Genomic DNA, 24,046 nt, shown 5'->3' on the forward strand with positions numbered 1-24,046 from the left:
ATATTTACTTTCTCTGTCTGACTTACTTCACTTAGTATGATAATCTCTAGGTCCATCCATGTTGCTGCAAATGGCATTCTTTCATTCTTTTTTATGGCTGAGTAGTATTCCATTGTATATATACCACATCTTTATCCATTCATCTGTTGATGGACATAGGTTGCTTCCATATCTTGGCTATTGTAAACACTGCTGCTATAAACATGGTGCTGTTTCTTCCACTGCCAAGATTCACATGTCCAGGAATCAAGGGATGGAAATATGAGTGGCACCACTCATTATTATTATACCACCAAGTGATCCTATTAGCAAAATGTTTGCTTTTTGTCCCTGCAAACTTATGCTCTGTTAGCCTAGATCTCCCTTAGTTCCAAAGGGAGGCAGGCTTCCACCCAGAAACACAACAAAGATGACACTGAACTGAAAGTTAAGGCTGCCACCTGGCCACTTTCGGCTCCTCATGCCTTTGTATCAAAGGCAGTTTCTGTACTGGAATAATCCTGAATACTGAAATGAAATTGGTAGGTTCCTTACCAATGAAGGTCAGGAGGGGTATGCCCAGAATAGAGGCGATACTTTGGGTGACTCTTAGAACTACCATGCCCAGTCATTAAAATAAATGGAAAAATGCCACAGTGCAGTTCAGGCAGGCTAGTAATGGCCCAGATCCTTCAAGAATGAAGTTTTGAATCATCCCACCAGGCAAAGAACCATGACCAGATGAGGTGCTTTTTGAGGGCAAAGAGAACATAGAGTGGGTGATGGGAGAAGGTAGTTATCATAGCTAGTTATGACCATGTGATCAGTTGCAGAAACAAGGACAGTAATTATTATGAGTATTTCTTCCTTATTTTGTTATGAATATGACTGTGTGTGCATGTTTGTGTGTATCAGATTTTTTCCTTCCTTCTCTCATTCCCTTCACATATAACGTAAGGTATATTAATAATAGTTAACTTAACCTCACAGCATTAAAATTCCAGGATATCAGGGAGAAGAGTGACCACCATCCAATGACTTTCTGTTGTCTTGAGGCAAAAGGGTTAGAGTCTTTCAATTATACGTCAGATAGTTGGCAGAGTATGACTTTATAAAGTCTTCATTTGCAGATTAAGTATGGTTTAAGGGGATTTGTAGGGATGCCAAGTTGAAGGGGGTGGACTTTAATGTTTAGTTTTTTGTGTAAACTTGGATAAGCTGTAGATGCAGTTAATCAATTAAACAGAAGTCTAGCTGTTGCTCTGAAGATTTTGTAGATATTGTTAACATATACAATCCACTGAATTTAAGAAAAGATTTCCTTGATACTCTGGGAGGGCCTAATCCACTCACTGAAAAGCACTGCAAAATTCTAGAAGCTGGGACTGCAAGAAAAGAGATTCTTCCTTAGAGCTTCTGCAACACCTTGGTTGTGGCCCAGTTAAATCAATTTCAGATTTGTGATCTCCTAAACTGTAAGATTAAAATTTTGTGTTGTTGTACGTCACTAAATTCCTGGTAATTTTTTGTGGCGGGAAGAGGAAACTAATACAGGACAGACAAGCAGGCAGGAAGGAAAAAAGGCAGGGAGAGGGCAGACAGGCTGGAGTAGGGCAGGTGATGAGGAGTTTGGTGGACAGAGATACAGGTGGGCAGGAGAAAGGTAACAGAAAAAGAAGTAGGAAGCCTGAGAAAGGGTGAGAGAGTCTCATGGGCAAGAGGCAGGATATGAGGTAGGCCGGCAGGTGGGCAGATAGAAGCAGGAAGTGGGCACAGAGGCAAGGACAGGAGAGAGTGACAGCGAGACAGAATGGCAGGCAGGTGCCCTCAGAGCTCGTCCTTGTCCCCAACAAGGATTACAGGAGCTTCCTGAGCTGCAAGTGGATCCCATTCTTGGGCTTCAGCACAACTTTTGGAATGGGAACAGGGACCCTGGGGGGATCCGGTGCCAGCTCAAAGCGAAGCAAGGTCAGGGCCATGGCCACCTTCATCTCATTCATGGCAAACTGCTTCCCGATGCAGTTCCTGGGTCAGGGAGGGAGAAGGAAGTGAGCAGAGGCTTCTAAACCCTGCCGGACACAGGGCATTCAGGGCTCTCCTCCACGTGGCCCAGCCCCGATCCCTTCCTTACGGGTCACACTGAACGTGCCGCCCAAGCCTCAGTCCACCCTCTCCCCCTGACCTTTACAAAGCCCACCTCTCTCCAGGACTAGCTCCTAACTCCTACTTCTGCTCTCAGCAGGAGCAAGTCCTGCTGGGGAGGGTCGGTGCTCTAAGCCACAGGGTCAAGTCATGTGAATCAGTAAATGTGAATTAGTACTTTGTTCACTCGTCCACAGGCAGTTTCTGGTTTCAGGCCAGGCCAGGGCACTGTAGGGGGGTGTGGGCACTCTCTCGGGCCCTCAGCACCCATGGCAGACAAGCAGGGGCCCCAGTCCCCAGACAGGACAGGACAGAGTTGTGTAAGGAAGTCAGGATGGCAACAGGGAGGCTTCCTGGAGGGGCCACGGGTTAGCGACCCTCGACCTGCTGGACCACTTGCCTCCCAGTTAATGCTCCGGCCTCCTGTCTCCCCTCAGCCCATCAGTCAACCCGGCCCTGGAGCCTTCCCATTCTGCTCCAGCAAGGCCCCTCCTCCCATCCCGTGGGCTCCTCACTGGCCTTTTCAGTCTCCTTGCCTCCCCTCTCTCTACTGAAGCCCCGGCAGCTCGGGGCCTGCTGTGCCCTCCATCACAGGGAGGACACGTCGCAGGGCCGCAGCTGGCGTCACAGCCCTCTCTGGGCTGCTCCTCACTCACCTCACACCTGCCCGGCTCCTCTTCCTCACTCAGCTCCTGTTGAGGTCCCCTCCCCCCACTGCCTGCTACACCTCTTCCTCCCTGGACCCCCAAGACACCATTAGTGTTAACTCAAGGACACATCTCAGTCCAGTGACCAGGACAGTGCCAGAAACATGGAACATTCAACAACCTGCTCAATGAATGAATGAGTGAGTGAAAGAAAGAAGGAATGATATCTGTCTTGAGTAGAGGTATTTGTTATTTTGTTTTTTGTTTTTTTGGCCGTGCCACGAGGCTTGCGGGATTTTAGTTCCCCGACCAGAGATTGGACCCGGGCCACGGCAGTGAAAGCACAGAGTCCTAACCCCTGGACCACCAGGGAATTGCTGAGGTATTTGTTTCTTGACTGTGTACTGTAGGAGGCAGGGACAGTGTCTTTCATCTCTGCCTTCCCATCTCCTAGCACAGAACTTGGCACACAGAGACAGCTTAATAAATAGTTTTATATTTAAATAAAGTTAATTGAATTGAAAAATAAAACCAGAATGGAATAAAAGTAAATATTAATTCTGACCTAGGAATTGAGCTGCCTAGTACATACCCCCGTCCTCTAGTGGCAGCCGCATGATGTGCAGCCAATATCTACAAGAAAGAACAGGACCCTGGCAGAAACCAAAACCTAGAGCATATTCTGGAAGCATGTTTGTGTCAAGCCTGTTCTGTGAAGGTTGATTCACCAACTGAAAATTTCACAGAATTATAGATTCAGAAAAAAACTTGTTTCTACTAAGTAATTACAAAGTTTATGGAAGTTACTATTACAGGGGAGGATTCTAGCAGCCTGGGAGGATTTTCCCAGCAGCCGATATGGAGTATTCTTGTCCAGCTCAGCAGCTATTTCAAGTATGCTCGATATTTTACATGCCAGAAACCTTTCAAATGTATGTATCATATACAAATTAGTAGATTTTTCTCTCAAAGGCACTTGATTGTCTCAATTCTATACTTTTGCCTGCTTGGACTATTGGACTCTGTATAATATCATGGAAAAAGATCTCAGATCACAGGAAAAGTTTTGACAACTGGGGAAATTGTCATGTGTATCAGACATTAATATGCTGTCAAAATGTCTTTTGGATAGACCCCAAGTACAAACTGACACACATTGATAACAAACTTCCTTAAAACGCTGCTATAACTTTTCCAGTATATGGCTTCAACAGTGTCATGCAGGGCATCTGAAAATGGAAGCATATGTAAACTACTCATGATGCAACAGGATGCATAATGGGGAAGTAAATAGAAAAGGTGGGACTGAGAGGATGTAGAATAAAAAATCCACCCATTAAAATTATGACAATTGAAACGGAGGACAGTTGAAACTTAACACACAGTGAGTAATTTTAATTAGGTAGAGTCATCATCTTACAGTAAGGAAAAACACTACAATACACTAAACTTGGAACAGCCATCAACGCTGAAATGTGGCCAGCCGTTGAGAAAGAGCTGTGGGTTAGTCTGTGGCCTGCCCTAAAGGCCACTTGTATGTTGAACATACAGAAACATGCTTCCATCCCAATACACCAACACAAAAGGCATAACTGCATACACCACATATGAATATAGGAGGTCACAGACATGCGGTAGCACCCAGTGACACCCAGCTGCACCAAGCACAGAAAGCCTCACCTGGATCCTCCTGAGAAGGGCAAGAAAGCACGGCTGTGTCGAGCAGAACCTGGTGCAAACCGGGATGGGTCAAACACCTGCAGAGAGAGCACCGGGGCCAGGACAGGTGGGGTCAAACTCCTTATGCCAATCCACCAGGGGACAAGAATCCCTGAGGGAGAGCAGGGGAGGTGCTGGTCTGGAGAGAGCATCCCATCCCCTCCTCCCATGGCCATCATACCTCTGGGTTCGGCCACACCTTCGGGTTGTGGTGAAGCCCATAAAAGGAGAGGAAGAGTGGGATTCCTGTGGGGCAGGGAGGAGAGAGAGAAGACTGAATGGTACCCGTGGCAGCAGGGGCAATGTGCCAGCACAAGAGGCCTGGGAGCCACCATGAGATCTACCCTCCATCACTCTGAATGAAATGGTGCTCTTGCAAGAGAGGTGGGCTGGAGGTGACAAAGCACATGAGCACAGATTAGGAGTAGGTAACCATGGCCCAGGATTGAGAAGGAAAAGAATTGGAGGCTTACATTTAGGAACAACTCAAGTGACAACTCTCATTTATCAAGTGCCATCATGAGCCCTTGGGGAATGTGCATTAACTCATTTAATCCTCACGGTAGCACTCAAGCAAGGCACTCATATCCCCATGTGCAGATGAGGCACCTGAGCCTCCGAGAGGTTGAGGGATGTGCCTGTGATCCCACAGAGAGGAGGTGGCTGGGCTGGGATTCAGACCCACTGGGAGGTGAGCCAATGGGTGGCCTCCAACCATGGCAGGGCTCTCAGACCTGAGCATCAGCTGCTCTCTGCCATCCACCTGAGGGCTCCCCAGAGACTGGACCATCTGACCCATGACAGTGGATTCTCTGAGCTCCCTCATTTACTTAGACCCCATATGGAAAGAACCACATCTTCCACTGTTTCTGTCTGCTTCTCCCTCAAGCCTTCACATCTCAGGGAAATGGCATTTTAGGGCTCCATTACAAGACCACATTCAGGGTCTAGCATTTGTTTATTGAGCTTTTGCTGTGTTCAAGTTCTGTGTCAAGCATTTCATACACCTTATCCTAACTACAAATAATTATCTTGAGGTGTAAACAATAGTCAGAATATCCTGGAAGTGGGCAAGCCCATGTGGATTTCTGATCTCCCATGTGGTCTTGCAGAGTGCTTAGGTTAGTTGGTGGGGTGAAGTTCATACCTGCAAGTAAGGAGCACCCATCAGGGAACGTGATGGGCTTGCTCAGATCTCTACCGATGACTGGCACTGGTGAATAGAGTCGCAGTGTCTCCTTGATGCACGTGGTGGTGTTGGGCATCTGGTTCAGGGGGTCCCTGAAAGGAAGCCCGTCTGAGGGTGGGCAGGGCTGGACAACAAGGGGTTCTCCACTAGCTGAGGGGCAGGGTTCCCCCATCTGTTGGGCACTCACCAGGTGATGGAGGCGCCATCCCCCAGGAGGCTCTGGATCTCTTCCCGGCACCTCTGTTGATGCTTGGGGTAGGAGGTCAGAGCATGGAAGATCCAGGAGTGCCACTGGCTGTGGTGTCTTGATCCTCGAACATGAACGTGTCCACTTTGGCACGGAGGTCCGTGTCAGACAAGCTGCTCCCATTCTCCATCTGCGGAGGCAGGGAGAGTGCAGGGTTTGCCTTTCCTCTGTGCTTCTGGGCAAAGCCTCAGGCCTCTCCTGCCCACACTCACTCTGGCAAAGAGGAGGATGTCCAGGAAATCCAAGTGCCTCTTGCTCCTCACCTTCTCCAGCTCTCCCTCCTTCTGCAGGTGAGCCTTCCTCAGGTTGATCCCTTCATCTGTACCAGAACAGTGGTTTCCAGGCAGAGCTGAGGGCTCCTGGGGGCTCAGATGCACCACCCACCGTACCCCTATCTGCCCCTCAGGCCCAATCTGGGTAGCAGGTGGATGAGGACGAGGGTGGGAATGGGTGCACATGTCAGGGCAGAGAGCTCCAGCATCGTCTGATCCAGGTCGGGAATCCCCTCAATAACACAGCCCATGGAGGATCTGCCTGAATGCTGCTGGGAGGGGATCTCATTCCACCGTCACCAACGTGGTGACACATGTATCTCCCTGCACCTCACCTGACACCCTGACGTCTCGGTTCCCAATCCCTGCACCAGGGAAGTACCCAGCATGGGTGTGTGCCAGCTCCTGAAAGGGAAGCAGGAGTCTGGGCTCTGCCTGAGGGGTCAAGGCCAGGCCCTTTTACATGTGCATGATGGGGGTGGGTGGGCAGGAGCAGCCCAGAAGAATCAGAAGAACCTGTGTGTTGATGGGTGAGCTGGCAGGCCCGGTGGCTCCAGCGGCCTTCAGGGGTTAGCCTGTAGATGATGTCGTTCTGGTAGAAGAGATTCCTCACCCGGGAAAAACTGAGGTCCCTGATGGCCTGGATGTAGGACTGGATTTTCCTGAAAGGAGAGGATGCAGAGGAGACTGGAGTGGAAGGAGCCTCTGACCTGGAGATGGAGTGGGGCTCTGGGTGGGGATGCCTCAGTCAGTGGGGACAGGCAGCACTGAGGCTTTGTCATTTCTGCCTTACAATTCGGGAGACCCTCTGTCCTTTACAAGTGGCCTGAGCAGCCAGGCTTCTCCCTGTGCAGGAATCAGGGCCTGTGACTGAGTCAAGGTTGGTCTGGGTGGAATTTGGCTCTGGTCCATGGCTCTGTGCAGAATGTTGCTTTTTGTGCTGATAAGCATCCGCGCTGCCCTAACTGCCTCTCAGGTAAGTCCTCCCCAGCTGGTGACAACAAGGACCCTACTGTTGAAGGGTCGTCACTGACCTGTCTGTCTGGACATTGCTCTGGAGGCTGAAGGCGCATTCATGATGGTGTCCAGGGCCATCAAGGAGACGTGTCCAAGGACCTCCAGATGTGAGTCCAGGCTGACGAGCTCCTCCCACTTGTCCTGTGGTGGGTGGGGGACATTGACCCTGCTCTGCTCCCCCTGAAGGCCTGTGCTGACAAGGCCAGGCTCTCTCTCCGTCTCTCTAAATCTTCAGATGAGTTTTCCTCACTTTCTAAGCAGATGTGTTTTAGCAATTTAAAGCTGTAACACACATGTGTAATGTGATGCCTATTTTCTCAGAAATTTTTATAACTTTTATATTTCTGGCCTTTTGGAAGGCCAGAAAGCATAGTTTCTCAGGAGACAAGGGGGAATCTTTTGTATCCTGAGATCAGACCTGGATAGGCGATGGCCAACACTGGTAAGAAAATTTGTCAAGGCAAGAGATAGCGTAAGATTCCAGTACTAGGGTCCCTAAGAAAGGGACATCAGAGACTTCCTTTCCTTTCATTCATTAAACGTTAGCTGAGACCAGTTGGTGAGAAATCAAAATCCTGCAGGACCCAGCTCTGTGAATGTATGATAGACCTGCTCCCATTTCCTCCCATGAGGAGCTCAATTCCATGCAGAAGCCCTGGGCCCCAAGCCAGAGCCCACCTGAGTGATATCCTGGGATGTCCACCCTTCCCCCGAAGGTGTCATTGCCCAGGCCAGCCAGGGGCAGCTTGCCCTGCTGTCAAGGGGAATAACTCTTGATCTAGTCCACTGCATTGAAGACATGGAGTTGGGAGGAGAGTGGACCTTGAATACACCATGGCCTGCCTTTCCCTTATCGATGACTAAAGTGCGGATCCAAGGTGGTGCCTGGGTCCCATCCATTCTTGGAGAGCCCTGTCTCCTAGTAAGTTCTGAATGCATCATTCTGAGGGCTGTGTCTGATGGACGTCTGAGGGACACAAGTGTCTGAGAGTGGACTTTGTCAGCTGTGCTGGATGAGAGTGGGTCCAGGTGATGAGAGCTGGACTCACCAGCATCAGTGGGACAGAGTCGGCCGTGAAACCCATGTAGGGCTTCAGAATGTCATAGTGGAAGGCTGGGGTCAGCATCCGCCGGTGCTGGAACCATGTCTGCCCCTCCAACACGAGCAAACCGTTCCCTGGGCCACCGATGGGTGTGTGTGTGGGTTGGAGAGACTGGATCAGAGGGACGACTGGGGACAACTTGGGAGGAACCAAGGGTGTCAGTAGAGAGCACATCATGGGCAAAGGTAGGAAAGGCCAGTACAGTTCAGGAATGTGAATTTCCAAAATGGCTGGTCCATAGGATGTAATTATGACAGCTGCGAGAGACAGAGGTTGAAAAAGAGTAGGGGGGCAAGTGATAGAAGGAATTAGTTAATAGTCAGGCTGAGAATATCGCAGAAGTGATGAAGAAGAGGCTGAGCTTCAGGAGGGCTCTCAGCACCTGTACAAAGGGGTGAGGGTTTTAGTAGAAGAAGGGAAATGAGGCTTGATTCAGAGATGAGGGTGGTGACAGGGTGGTGGGCACCTGTTGTTCTCTGTGAGTCAGGAAGGCAGCTCCTGGTAAACCTAGCTGGGAGTGTACCAGAGTTTACTAGTTTACTAGTGTACTAGAGTACTAGTTTTGATGTACTTACCAATCCAGGGGGCCAAGAATCTGTAGGTACCTGCAAACTTAGGGTTTGAAAAAGTAAGGAAGGCATTACAGGAAGGCGGACAGGACCAAACAAGGCAGGCAGCCCGCAGAGCAGCTGTGGTCCAGACCATGGGCTGCCAGCCCTTCCTGATGCTTGTCAGCTGGCAGTCTGTCTCAAGCCACCTCCCACTTGCCTCCCATCCCTGACTCTCTCTGTCCTGATAGTCACTGTGGGCCCAGGAAGGCAGACTCAGTGTCCCAGCAGCAGAACATCCACGGGGCTAAGACAGTGAATCGACAAGAAATATAGGTTAAGATAGAAGCCTGTGGTTTTCCTCCAATTTGTGATGGTTTAGCCATCCAATGACCCAGGAGAGGCAAATGCAAGTCAGTGTGCATAAGAAATTGTCTTTCAGATCTGGGGCTATTTACATAAAAATCAGCTCAATAGGGTTCAAGAAGAAAGAATGAAAATATGCAGCCCCACACAGCTGTTTAGCATTCAGTTTAAGTGAACAATGCTGTTCTTCGACTGGGATGTGGGCTGGTGTTTGGATGGTAGAGAGTCAGGTATTGATGACTGAACTGTCAGTCTCTTCTGGAATTTCACAGACCCAGGGGCATGTACCCAAGAGGGAAAATACGCTCCAGCTGGGATCATGTTTTGTACTCACCAGATCTCCCCAGGACCACCTTCGTGTAGTCAGGATCATAGACCATCAGGTGAACCTTGTTCCCCCACAGCCAGTGAGGACAGACACATGGGAATTTCTCTACCTTTTCAGTACCTCTTGCAGCTCCTGGTCCTTTGGGTACTGTAACAGAGGGAAAGACACATCAGTAAAATGTTCTCTTTAGGACCAGTGCTTGGAGGGGTGCTGGAGGTTAGGACAGGAAGTAGGAGATAGTTCTGGATCTATCAGCAGCAATTTAGGAGCTTGGAACTGTTTCTGATAAGCTGGGCTCTGATCTGGCTTCTTGCTCTCTTGCAGAGACTTGGCCTAAGGCCCTATTCTGGCTTCCAGATGGACCATTTATGGGCCTTCATCCAGAACTGCCTTTAGAATCTTACACATAGTGGGTGCTTGATAAATGTTTAGTAGTGGACTCCATGGTGTACCAGTGTTTTTCACAGACTTACATTAGAGTTATTTGTTTAGTTGTGTCCCCTCAAATCAAGTTTATGTGAGGTCATTAGGGTAGGCCCAAATCCAATGTGACTGGTGTCTTTATAAAAGAGGGAAAATGTGGACACAGAGACAGACACTCATAGAGAGAAGATGAAATAAAGAGATATATGGAGCTTGTGATTCACCAGCCAAGGAGAGAGGCCGGGAATAGATGCTTCCTGCACAGCCTGCAGAAGGAACCAGCCCCGCCAACACCTTGATTTTGGGCTCTAGTCTCTAGAGCTCTGAGACACTAAATTGTGTTGTTTCAGCCATCCAGTTTGTGGAACTTTGTGGCAGGCCTTACACACTATTACAAGTATGTAATGCTCAAGGCAAACCTGTATAAGGGAGGGATTATTACTTGATCCTGTCTTACTGAAGAATGAGGCAACCCATATTAAAGGATATGCCCAGGTGAGCTGCATCTAAAGCCAAACCTGCTGACTCCAAGGTGCCCTTCCCTAGGGTTCCCAAGGCTCCCTGGGCACCTCTATTATCAGGTTTCAACTCAATGTTCTAATTGCGGGGCACCGTGTTGACAAGCTTACCTTTCATACCTGTCAGCCCTGTATTCTTAGAGCCAGCATAGAGCATGGTTCATAGGGATTGAGCCTCACTTTTAAAAGAACCAATAATGTTCATGAAGAAGGAATGAGTACATGCAGGAGCGTGAATGAATAAGTCTTGATTAAAATTGTTGTTGCAAGTGACAGATAGAATCAGAGCTAATGGAAGAGAGAGGAAAAGGATAAAAAGAAAGCTGGGGGCCCAGGGGCGTCTCACGGAGCCCAAGGGCAGGGGGCAGCCAGGCTGTGGAAGGGCAGAACCAGGGACTGGAGGGCTGCCAGGACTGTGTCTCCCATTCTTTCTCTCTGTACGTCCATGCATTCATCTCTCAGCAAGTGTTTATGGAGGCTCCACCTCGTACAGACATTATTCTAGAAGCTGGTGATACAGTTATGAACAAACAGATACAGTCCCTGTCCTTGTACAGCTGGCTCCAGGCAGTGGAGGAGGGAACGTCTACCCTTCTGGGGTTGGCACCTCACCATTCTGCCACCATCATGTCTGAGTGGCACTGCTGAATCTTATTCTAAGAATCTGATTCTAATCTCATGGCCAAGGCGTCCACCTGCTACAGTCAACTGTGGCTGGGGGTGAATAGGGTTTTCGAAGGCCACCCTGTGCGAGGGAAGAGATCTCAGAACAGACATCCCCAAATGTTTCCACTACAGTGAATGTCAAATACAAGAATAAGTAGATGGGTAGAAGGACTCATTCGTTTATTTGGTAACTATGTGTTGAGTACTTACTTTGGGTCAATTGCCATCCTAGGAGCTAGAGATTCAGCAGTGAACAACAAAACTCCCTGCTATTGTGGAGCTCCTGGTCTAGTGGGGGTGTGGGCGGGGCTGGCAGTCCTGCCCTGAACTGAGACGTGTCCTGCTTGAATTCATTCTGAGGGTGCTCTGTGTTCCCAGGTCACGTCCATCACTGGGACTGCCCTGCTCTGTTGATCCAGTGCAGGGACTGACTGGTGGGAACCTCTTACCTCCCCAGCTGTGTTACCTAGTATTCTTGGATCTCTTCTTGCCTGCCCAGCAGGGGCCTGGGTGGCGGGGAGGGTGTCCCTGTTTCTGCACAGGAGCATGCCTCCTTTCTGATTGCCAGTCAGCTCCCCCAAATCCTGCTCCTGGGTAAGGAGCTAAACTATGTTCTACCTGTCCATTCTCCTCTTGGGGTCACCCTGAGGCCCACTGGTCCGTAAGCCCACCAGTCACCTGGCTGGGGCTGCCATCTGTCTTGAGCATGTCTGTCCAGAGCCAGTTGAGACTCTCATAGAGGTCATGGTGCCCATGGTGGCAGTGGTGTTGACCCTGTAGGCAAAAACCCAGTGCCATCTGGCCTCCAGGCTGCAACCACTCAATGCAGTCAGGGCTCCAGTGGAATGTCCTCTCCTGGTTACTTCTGGGAACTGTAGCCACAAAGGAATTTCCCCAAAGGGAGACACAAAGTGAGTAGGTGGACAGGTAATAATGCCATCTGACAATGCAATTGTCAGATGTGTGGGTTCTGTTGGCATGGCAGGTACAGACGAGATAGGAGGGAGGACATGGGGAAAGATGGGGCAGTTTGGGGCTGTTTGAATCCCAAAGTTGTGAGTTCCCCTTTTCATATTTCTTGTTGGATTTCACCCCTATTTAATTCAGTGAGTTTGTTAAGCCTCCAAAATGTCTGTCCTTCACAGGCATTAATATTATTTTAAATTCATACAAATTAGAGTGAGTATAACTGTGGCCTTTGCTCTGTGCCATGCACCGTTCTAAGATTATAATACCTCACTTGAGTACTATAATTATTATCATCATCCCATATTACAGATGAGGAAACTGAGGTATCGAGCAGGTATTTAAAGTACGTGTCAAGAGGTGATATATGAATCTAGGTAACTTGGCAACAGAGCCCATCTGCTTAACTGCCCCACCTTGTCACTTGTCATCTGGCCTGAAAGATTAGCTTCAATCTAATTACATGTGGCGTTCTAATTCCCGACTTAGCCAATAACAGAGATATTGAATAAATGGAAATCTCAGACAGTATTAAAAGAGTGAGAAAAAATTGGCTGCAATATCTGTTAGGCCAGCAGAATTTGAGAGATGATTCAGCACCATGAGGAATATTAGTTATGTAAATAGAAATCATCTACTTACTGAAACTACATATCATCTAATGGCCATCACTATAATGAGAAAGTCACCGGAGGAATTTTTAGTTGTTCCTTATGTCAAATCCTAGCTGAGAAAGGTGACAACTGCATCAAAACCAAGGTCATAATTTCTCTAAATCAACAAATAATCGGGAAGTCATTAGTACAACAATTTGCATGAACAAGATGGGTTTTGGCTGTCTCTCTGTGGCTGATATTAATAGTTTCCTCTGTCTTTGGCTCTACTCTGCTGCTAATCGCTTGGCCTCTTTCTTTGAGAAATGGAAGCCTCAGCTCTCTGCAACACCCCATCTCCTTAGGCTTGTTCAATCCACACACCATTAATGAGCCCCTCTCCATGTGGCCCCTCACCTTGCTCTGCGCTGTCCTCGCCAGGATCAGAGCTAACAGAGCTGCCTGGGTAGGCACTGTCCCTCACCAACATGCGAGCTGCTCCTTTCTCAGTCACTCCACACGCCTGGGCCAAGCATTCCTTTGTGTCAGGCTCTGTGCCGGGTATTGGGATACAGGAAGGGGATGATATCTCAGCCCCATGGAGCTCACAGTTCAGGGGTTTGGGGGATGGGATGTGGGAGGTAAACAGATTCTGTTTAATGTCTCAACTCAATTGCCAGTACTCCTTACCTGGTTCCATCTGGAAACCTTCTCGCTCATGTGTGCCAGCTACAAGTTTTAGCACTGAAATAATCAGCCTTGAAAAATCCCTCAATCTCAAGCAAACCAAGCCAGTTTGTCCCTACACCCTACTACACCCTCATCCAGCAGGTGGGTCTCTTTTCCTGTCACGTGACACCTTCCTAGATTCCTGTCTGTCATCTCCACGGACAGTGAACCCACAGGGCTGCATCCATCAGACTGATGTCTGTGCTCCCAGGCAAGCTCAGGGCCAGGCAGAGAGGATGGGATTGAGGGATGGGGCAGGGAAGCATCTAGAAGCCTGTTCTATGTAAAGAGCTGAAGCTGCTCAGCCTGGAGACGGGGCAGACTCAGGAAGGAACAGCCACTGTCCTCAAAGTGCAGGGCTGCTAGGACAGCCTGCAGATCTACCTAAGGAAGGAGTGTCTGACAGACCCGAGGACACCAGCACAGGGTCCTGGGAGGGAGGGAGCTCCCCGGACTGGGATGAGGAGCCAAGACCTGAGAGGTAAGCTGGGTCCTTTTGTGAGGCCACGTGCTCATCCCACAACAAGGCTTTGTCCCATGGGCTTGCTCACCAGGACCATGGTCTGAGAGCCCCGGCCCTCCCTGCCCTCCCACTCCCCCGTCCCACTCCATCCTACCTCCTGCATGTGCCCATAGAGCCAGTGGGAAGGAGGAGACGGGAACTGCTGGAGGGCTTTGAGCAGCCACTGTCTGCGCAGGTAGAGCTGTGCTGGCTTGAGTAGAAGCAGAACCAGGCCGAGCAGGGAGGCCACCTGCAGGAGCCCAGAGACACCGCCCAGGGCTCTGGTGGGGCTCAGCACAGAGACACTCATGGTGCAGCGGCTTCTGGATCGCTGACTGTCCCTGAGTGTGGCTGACCTCCCTTGAGCATCCAACCTGGTCAGGGAGGCTTGCCCCGCCCACCTGGGGGAGGGTGAAGGTGAGGGCAGAGCTCAGACCTGGGTCTCCAGGGTTGATTAACTGTGGAGGATCCACCTTGGGGTGGGCACCAAAAAAGTCATGGAGATCAGATATAGAAGAGCAAGGATGAGAACAAGTTTATCCTCAAGTCTCTCACCCTCACTTTTTCATGTTTATCTCCATCAAGGCAGTCTGGCTCCAGAGACTTTGCTGTTAACCATGAACTTAAAGAGATGATTACTGGGTTGAGATTCCAGTCCATACATGGAAGCCCGTAAACTTTCCTGGGGATGTTTCATGTTTGATCTGTTTTCTAGTGTTTCCAAGTAGCAGGAGACTCTTTCAGGTTATCAACTCCATGTACTGGCATACGTGCAAGCTTCACTATCCAGGGCAGCTTTTGTGAAAAAGTGTTGGGCAAACCATATGGTTAGATGTAGCAGTCATTGAAAATGATGTTCATGAAGATTTTCAATGATCTGAGAAAAGCTTACAACAAAGTGATCAAAGCAAAATGTACAGCTGTCTGCTAAATTCTTAAAAAAACTGTGTCATCTATGGTCAACATTTATTAACCAGTAAATATTTTTCCCATTCACTTAGTACCCACACAACCCAACCAAGGACTCCTTGAAGGTTGTCACTAGGCATTCTGTGTCCTTATGCTTTCCATAGCCTGGACCAGAGGACTGTGCCTACTGATGATGCCCAAAAATACTTACAGATTCAATGAATGAATGAAGGATGGAATGAGGATAACTTTGGATTGATTAGATCACCACCTTGAAAAGACTAGGTTCAGTTTTGGGTGCCATGTTTTAAAAAAGAAATTAAAATTTTTTATTCCAGGATACTTCTTGGTTCATCTTACAGGCAACAGAAAGGCAGAAGAGGGGGGCAGTCTATCCCTAAGGCGGCAGCTTGAAGCAATTACTCCTGTGGGCAAGTCACCCCAGGCACTTCTTCTGGGTTTGATAAATTTAGGTTTGATGCCGCTGCAATTTATCATATTGTGTTTACTTTTACTCCTCTACAAAAAATGAATCTGCCAGGTAGAGGCCTTTCATTAAAAAAAAAAGGAGGAGCTTCAAGATGGCGGAAGAGTAAGACACGGAGATCACCTTCCTCCCCACAAATACATCAGAAATACATCTGCACGTGGAACAACTCCTACAGAATACCCACTGAACGCTGGCAGAAGACCTCAGACCTCCCAAAAGGCAAGAAGCTCCCCACGTACCTGGGTAGGGCAAAAGAATAAAGAAAAAACAGAGACAAAAGAAGAGGGATGGGACCTGCACCAGTGGGAGGGAGCTGTGAAGGAGGAAAGGTTTCCACACACTAGAAGCCCCTTCGCGGGCGGAGACGGGGTGGGGTGGCGGAGGGGGGAAGCTTCGGAGCTGCAGAGGAGAGCGCAGCCACAGGGGTGCGGAGGGCAAAGCGGAGAGATTCCCGCACGGAGGATTGGCGCTGAGCAGCACTCACCAGCCGGAGAGGCTTGTCTGCTCACCCGCCGGGGCTGGCGGGGCTGGGAGCTGAGGCTCGGGCTTCAGTCGGATCCCAGGGAGAGGACTGGGGTTGGCGGCGTGAACACAGCCTGAAGGGGCTAGTGCACCACAGCTAGCCGGGAGGGAGTCCGGGAAAAAGTCTGCAGCTGCCGAAGAGGCAAGAGACTTTTTCTTCCCTCTTTGTTTCCGGTGCGTGAGGAGAGGGGATTCAGAGCGCCGCTTAAAGGAGCTCCAGAGATGGGCGCGAGCTGCGGCTATCAGCGCGGACCCCAGAGACGGGCATGAGACGCTAAGGCTGCTGCTACTGCCACCAAGAAGCCTGTGTGCGAGAACGGGTCACTATCCACACCGCCCCTCCTGGGAGCCGGTGCAGCCCGCCACTGCCAGGGTCCCATGATCCGGGGACAACTTCCCCAGGAGAACACACGGCGCGCCTCAGGCTGGTGCAAAGTCACGCTGGCCTCTGCCACCGCAGGCTTGCCCCGCATCCGTACCCCTCCCTCCCCCCAACCCCCGCCTGAGTGAGCCAGAGCCCCCGAATCAGCTGCTCCTTTAACCCCGTCCTGTCTGAGGGAAGAGCAGACGCCCTCAGGCGACCTACATGCAGAGGTGGGTCCAAATCCAAAGCTGAACCCCGGGAGCTGTGCGAACAAAGAAGAGAAAGGGAAATCTCTCCCAGCAGCCTCAGGAGCAGCGGATTAAATCTCCACAATCAGCTTGATGTACCCTGCATCTGTGGAATACCTGAATAGACAACGAATCATCCCAAATTGAGGAGGTGCACTTTGGGAGCAACGATATATATATATTTTTCCCTTTTTCTCTTTTTGTGAGTGTGTATGTGTATGCTTCTCTGTGTGATTTTGTCTGTATAGCTTTGCTTTTACCATTTGTCCTAGGGTTCTGTCTTTCTGTTGTTTTTCTTTTTTATTACTTTATAAAATTTTTTTCTTAATAATTATTTTTATTTTTTATTTTAATAACTTTATTTTATTTTATTTTATCTACTTCTTCCTTTCTTTCTTTTTTCTTTTCCCTTTTATTCTGAGCCATGTGGATGACAGGCTCTTGTTGCTCCAGCCAGGTGTCAGGGCTGTGCCTCTGAGGTGGGAGAGCCAAGTTCAGGACACTGGTCAACAAGAGACCTCCCAGCTCCACGTAGTATCAAACGGTGAAAATCTCCCAGAGATCTCCATCTCAACGCCAAGACCCAGCTCCACTCAATGACCAGCAAGCTACAGTGCTGGACACCCTATGCCAAGCAACTAGCAAGACAGGAACACCATCCCATCCATTAGCAGAGAGGCTGCCTAAAATCATAATAAGGCCACAGATACCCCAAAACACACCACCAGACGTGGTCCTGCCCACCAGAAAGACAAGATCCAGCCCCATCCACCAGAACACAGGCACTAGTCCCCTCCACCAAGAAGCCTACACAACCCACTGAAACAACCTTAGCCACTGGGGACACACACTAAAAACAACGGGAACTACGAACCTGCAGCCTGCGAAAAGGAGACCCCAAACACAGTAAGTTAAGCAAAATGAGAAGACAGAGAAACACACAGCAGATGAAGGAGCAAGGCAAAAAACCCATCAGACCTAACAAATGAAGAGGAAATAGGCAGTCTACCTGAAAAAGAATTCAGAATAATGATAGTAAAGATGATCCAAAATCTTAGAAATAGAATAGACAAAATACAAGAAACGTTTAAAAAGGACCTAGAAGAACTAAAGAGCAAACAGTGATGAACAACACAATAAATGAAATTAACAATTCTCTAGAAGGTATCAATAGCAGAATAACTGACGCAGAAGAATGGATAAGTGACCTGGAAGATAAAATAGTGGAAATAACTACTGCAGAGCAGAATAAAGAAAAAAGAATGAAAACAATTGAGGACAGTCTCAGAGATCTCTGGGACAACATTAAACGTACCAACATTCGAATTATAGGGGTCCCAGAAGAAGAAGAGAAAAAGAAAGGGACTGAGAAAATATTTGAAGAGATTATAGTTGAAAACTTCCCTAATATGGGAAAGGAAATAGTTAATCAAGTCCACGAAGCACAGAGAGTCCCATACAGGATAAATCCAAGGAGAAACACGCCAAGACACATATTAATCAAACTATCAAAAATTAAATACAAAGAAAAAATATTAAAAGCAGCAAGGGAAAAACAACAAATAACACACAAGGGAATCCCCATAAGGTTAACAGCTGATCTTTCAGCAGAAACTCTGCAAGCCAGAAGGGAATGGCAGGACATATTTAAAGTGATGAAGGGGAAAAAGCTACAACCAAGATTACTCTACCAAGCAAGGATCTCATTCAGATTTGATAGAGAAATTAAAACCTTTACAGACAAGCAAAAGCTAAGAGAATTCAGCACCACCAAACCAGCTTTACAACAAATGTTAAAGGAACTCCTCTAGGCGGGAAACACAAGGGAAGGAAAAGACCTACAATAACAAACCCAAAACAATGAAGAAAATGGTAATAAGAACATACATATTGATAATTACCTTAAATGTAAATGGATTAAATGCTCCAACCAAAAGACATAGACTGCCTGAATGGATACATAAGCAAGACCTGTATACTGTGTACAAGAGACCCACTTCAGACCTAGGGACACATACAGACTGAAAGTGAGGGGATGGAAAAAGATATTCCATGCAAATGAAAATCAAAAGAAAGCTGGAGTAGCAATTCTCATATCAGACAAAATAGACTTTAAAACAAAGACTATTACAAGAGACAAAGAAGGACAGTACATAATGATCAAGGGATCAATCCAAGAAGAAGATATAACAATGGCAAATATTTATGCACCCAACATAGGAGCACCTCAATACATAAGGCAAATGCTAACAGCCATAAAAGGGGAAATTGACAGTAACACAATCATAGTAGGGGACTTTTAACACCCCACTTTCACCAATGGACAGATCATCCAAAATGAAAATAAATAAGGAAACACAAGCTTTAAATGATACATTAAACAAGATGGACTTAATTGATATTTATAGGACATTCCATCAAAAAACAACAGAATACACATTTTTCTCAAGTGCTCATGGAATATTCTCCAGGATAGATCATATCTTGGGTCACAAATCAAGCCTTGGAAAATTTAAGAAAATTGAAATCGTATCAAGTATCTTTTCTGACCACAATGCTATGAGACTAGATATCAATTACAGGAAAAAATCTGTAAAAAGTACAAACACATGGAGGCTAAACAATACACTACTTAATAACCAAGAGATCACTGAAGAAATCAAAGAGAAAATCAAAAAATACGTAGAAAGAAACAACAATGAAAACACGACGACCCAAAACCTATGGGATGCAGCAAAAGCAGTTCTAAGAGGGAAGTTTATAGCAATACAATCCTACCTTAAGAAACAAGAAACATCTCAAATAAACAACCTAACCTTACACCTAAAGCAATTAGAGAAAGAAGAACAAAAAACCCCCAAAGTTAGCAGAAGGAAAGAAATCATAAAGATCAGATCAGAAATAAATGAAAAAGAAATGAAGGAAACAATAACAATGATCAATAAAACTAAAAGCTGGTTCTTTGAGAAGATAAACAAAATTGATAAACCATTAGCCAGACTTATCAAGAAAAAAAGGGAGAAGACTCAAATCAATAGAATTAGAAATGAAAAAGGAGAAGTAACAACTGACACTGCAGAAATACAAAGGATCATGAGAGATAACTGCAAACAACTATATGCCAATAAAATGGACAACCTGGAAAAAATGGACAAATTCTTAGAAATGCACAACCTTCCGAGACTGAGCCAGGAAGAAATAGAAAATATGAACAGACCAATCACAAGCACTGAAATTGAAACTGTGATTAAAAATCTTCCAACAAAGAAAAGCCCAGGAACAGATGGCTTCACAGGCGAATTCTATCAAACATTTAGAGAAGAGCTAACACCTATCCTTCTCAAACTCTTCCAAAATATAGCAGAGGGAGGAACACTCCCAAACTCATTCTATGAGGCCACCATCACCCTGATACCAAAACCAGACAAAGATGTCACAAAGAAAGAAAACTAGAGGCCAATATCACTGATGAACATAGATGCAAAAATCCTCAACAAAATACTAGCAAACAGAATCCAACAGCACATTAAAAGGATCATACACCATGATCAAGTGGGGTTTATTCCGGGAATGCAAGGATTCTTCTATATAAGCAAATCAATCAATGTGATACACTATATTAACAAATTGAAGGAGAGAAACCATATGATCATCTCAATAGATGCAGAGAAAGCTTCCGACAAAATTCAACACCAATTTATGATAAAAACCCTCCAGAAAGTAGGCATAGAGGGAACTTTCCTCAACATAATAAAGGCCATATATGACAAACCCACAGCCAACATCATCCTCAACGGTGAAAAACTGAAACCATTTCCACTAAGATCAGGAACAAGACAAGGTTGCCCACTCTCACCACTCTTATTCAACATACTTTTGGAAGTTTTAGCCACAGCAATCAGAGAAGAAAAAGAAATAAACGGAATCCAAATCGGAAAAGAAGAAGTAAAGCTGTCACTGTTTGCAGATGACATGATACTATACATAGAGAATCCTAAAGATGCTACCAGAAAACTACTAGAGCTAATCAATGAATTTGGTAAAGTAGCAGGATACAAAATTGATGCACAGAAATCTCTTGCATTCCTATACACTAATGATGAAAAATCTGAAAATGAAATTAAGAAAACACTCCCATTTACCATTGCAACAAAAAGAATAAAATATCTAGGAATAAACCTACCTAAGGAGACAAAAGACCTGTATGCAGAAAATTATAAGACACTTATGAAAGAAATTAAAGATGATACCAACAGCTTCCCTGGTGGCGCAGCGGTTGAGGGTCTGCCTGCCAATGCACGGGGCACGGGTTCGAGCCCTGGTCTGGGAGGATCCCACATGCCGCGGAGCAACTAGGCCCGTGAGCCACAGCTACTGAGCCTGCGCATCTGGAGCTTGTGCTCTGCAACAGGAGAGGCCATGGTGGTGAGAGGCCCGCGCACCGCGATGAAGAGTGGCCCCCTCTTGCCGCAGCTGGAGGAAGCCCTCGCACAGAAATGGAGACCCAACACAGCCAAAAATAAATGAATAAATAATTTTAAAAAAAAAGATGATACCAACAGGTGGAGAGATATACCATGTTCTTGGATTGGAAGAATCAATATTGTGAAAATGACTATACTACCCAAAGCAATCTACAGATTCAATGCAATCCCTATCAAACTACTGCTGGCATTTTTCACAGAACTAGAACAAAAGATTTCACAATTTGTATGGAAACACAAACGACCCCGAATAGCCAAAGCAATCTTGAGAAAGAAAAACGGAGCTGGAGGAATCAGGCTCCCTGACTTCAGACTATACTACAAAGCTACAGTAGTCAAGACAGCATGGTACTGGCACAAAACAGAAATATAGATCAATGGAACAGGATAGAAAGCCCAGAGATAAACCCACGCACGTATGGTCACCTTATCTTTGATAAAGGAGGCAAGAATACACAGTGGAGAAAAGACAGCCTCTTCAATAAGTGGTGCTGGGAAAACTGGACAGCTACATGTAAAAGAAAAATTAGAACACTCCCTAACACCATACACAAAAATAAACTCAAAATGGATTAAAGACCTAAATGTAAGGCCAGACACTATCAAACTTAGGGGAGAACGGGTAGAACACTCTATGACATAAATCACAGCAAGATCTTTTTTGACCCACCTCCTAGAGAAATGGAAATAAAAACAAAAATAAACAAATGGCTCCTGATGAAACTTACAAGCTTTTGCATAGCAAAGGAAACCAGAAACAAGACGAAAAGACAACCCTCAGAATGGGAGAAAATATTTGCAAACAAAGCAACTGACAAAAGATTAATCTCTAAAATATACAAGCAGTTCATGCAGCTCAATATCAAAAAAACAAACAATCGAGTTTTAAAAAGGGCAAAAGACTTAAATAGACATTTCTCTAAAGAAGATATACAGATTGCCAACAGACACATGAAAGGATGCTCAACATCACTAATTATTAGAGGAATGCAAATCAAAATTACAATGAGGTATCACCTCAAACAAGTCAGAATGGCCATCATCAAAAAATCTACAAACAATAAATGCTGGAGAGGGTGTGGATAATAGGGAACCCTCTTGCACTTTTAGTGGGAATGTAAATTGATACAGCCACTATGGAGAACAGTATAGAAGTTCCTTAAAAAACTAAAAATAGAACTACCATGCGACCCAGCAATCCCACTGCTGGGCATATACCCTGAGAAAACCATAATTCAAAAAGAGTCATGTACCAAAATGTTCATTGCAGCTCTATTTACAATAGCCAGGACATGGAAGCAACCTAAGTGTCCATCAACAGATGAATGGATAAAGAAGATGTGGCACATATATACAATGGATACTCTGCTATAAAAAGAAACGAAATTGAGTTATTTGTAGTGAGGTGGATGGACCTAGAGTCTGTCATAAAGAATGAAGTCAGAAAGAGAAAAACAAATACCGTATGCTAACACATATACATGGAATCTAAAAAAAAAAAAGGTCAGGAAGAACCTAGGGACAAGAGGGAATAAAGATGCAGACCTACTAGAGAATGGACTTGAGGATACGGGGAGGGGGAAGGGTAAGCTGGGATAAAGTGAGAGAGTGGCATGGACATATATACACTACCAAACGTAAAATAGATAGCTAGTGGGAAGTAGCTGCATAGCACTGGGAGGTCAGCTCGTTGCTTTGTGACCACCTAGAGGGGTGGGTTAGGGAGTGTTGGTGGGAGGGAGATGCAAGATGGAAGAGATATGGGGACATATGTATACGTATAACTGATTCACTTTGTTATAACACAGAAGCTAACACACCATTTTAAAGCAATTATACTCCAATAAAGATGTTAAAAAAAAAACAGTTAAAAAAAACCCAAAAAAACCAGCCTTATTGATATATAATTTACATACTATATAATTCATCCATTTACCATCAAAGATTTTTGGTATATTACATTCTTATTTTTTTAATTAGTAATATATATATAAAATATAAAGTTTGCCACTTTAACCATTTTAAAGTATACAATTCAGTGGCATTAATTACATTCACTTTTGTGTAGCCATTACAACTACATATTTCCAAAATTTTTGCATCACGACAAACAAACGCTGTAGCCATTAAGGATTAATTTCCCATTCTGCCTTCCCACAACCCCTGGTAATCTCAATCCACTTTCTGACTCTATGAATTCGACTATACTAAATTCTACATATAAGTGGAATCATACAATGTTTTTCTTTTTGTGTCTGGCTTCTTTTACTTAGCATAATGTTGTCAAGCTTCATCCATGTAGCAGCATATATCAGAACACCATTCCTTTTCGTGACCGAATAATATTTCTTTGTATGTATATACCACATTTTGTGTATCCATTCATCTATTGATGGGCACCTATGTTCTTTCTACCTTTTGTCAGTTGTTAGTATGCTGCAACGAACATTGTCTTACCAGTATCTGTTTGAGTCCTTGCTTTCATCCCTTTGGGTATATACCTAGGAGTAGAATTCTATTTTTAGCTTTTTTAGAAATTGTCAAGCTGGTTTTGATGGTGGCTGCACCCTTTCACATTTACCAGTGATGCACAAAAGTCCCAATTTTCCCACATCCTGTCCATTTGTTATTTTTTATTTGCTTTTTAAAAAAAATAATTATAGCCATCCTCAAGGGTGTGAGGTGGTATCTTATAGGTTTTGATTTACATTTCTGTAATGACTAATGATGTTGAGCATCTTTTCATGTGCTTTTTGGTCACTTGCATATCTTCTTTGGAGATGTGTCTATTGAAGTCCCTTGCCTATTTTTGAATGAATTGCTGTTTTTTTGTTGTTGAGTTGTAGGAGTTCTTTTTCATTCTGATATATGTGAATATTTTCTGCCATTCTGCAAGCTATCTTTGAACTCTTTGATCCATTTTGTGTTATTTTTTTGTATATGGTGTAAGGTAAGAGTCCACCTTCATTCTTCTGCATGTGGATATCCAGTTTTCCCAGCATCACTTGCTGAAAAGACTGTCTTTTCCCCCATTGAATTGTCTTGACACCTTTGTTGAATATCAATAAGCCATAT

At 45.9% G+C, this 24,046-nt stretch overlaps 1 long non-coding RNA gene and 1 pseudogene across 2 annotated transcripts in view; one reads left to right on the forward strand and one right to left on the reverse strand.

The window, feature by feature from the left end:
- The window catches only part of LOC137762239 (uncharacterized), a 62,512-nt gene that overhangs the window by 10,054 nt on the left and 28,412 nt on the right, over nucleotides 1-24,046 (forward strand). The gene's annotated exons all lie outside the window — the stretch shown is intronic.
- LOC137762238 (cytochrome P450 4A11-like) lies at nucleotides 1,836-14,264 on the reverse strand (annotated as a pseudogene).

Source organism: Eschrichtius robustus, chromosome 3, assembly GCF_028021215.1.
Source record: "Eschrichtius robustus isolate mEscRob2 chromosome 3, mEscRob2.pri, whole genome shotgun sequence".
Classification (NCBI taxonomy): domain Eukaryota; kingdom Metazoa; phylum Chordata; class Mammalia; order Artiodactyla; family Eschrichtiidae; genus Eschrichtius; species Eschrichtius robustus.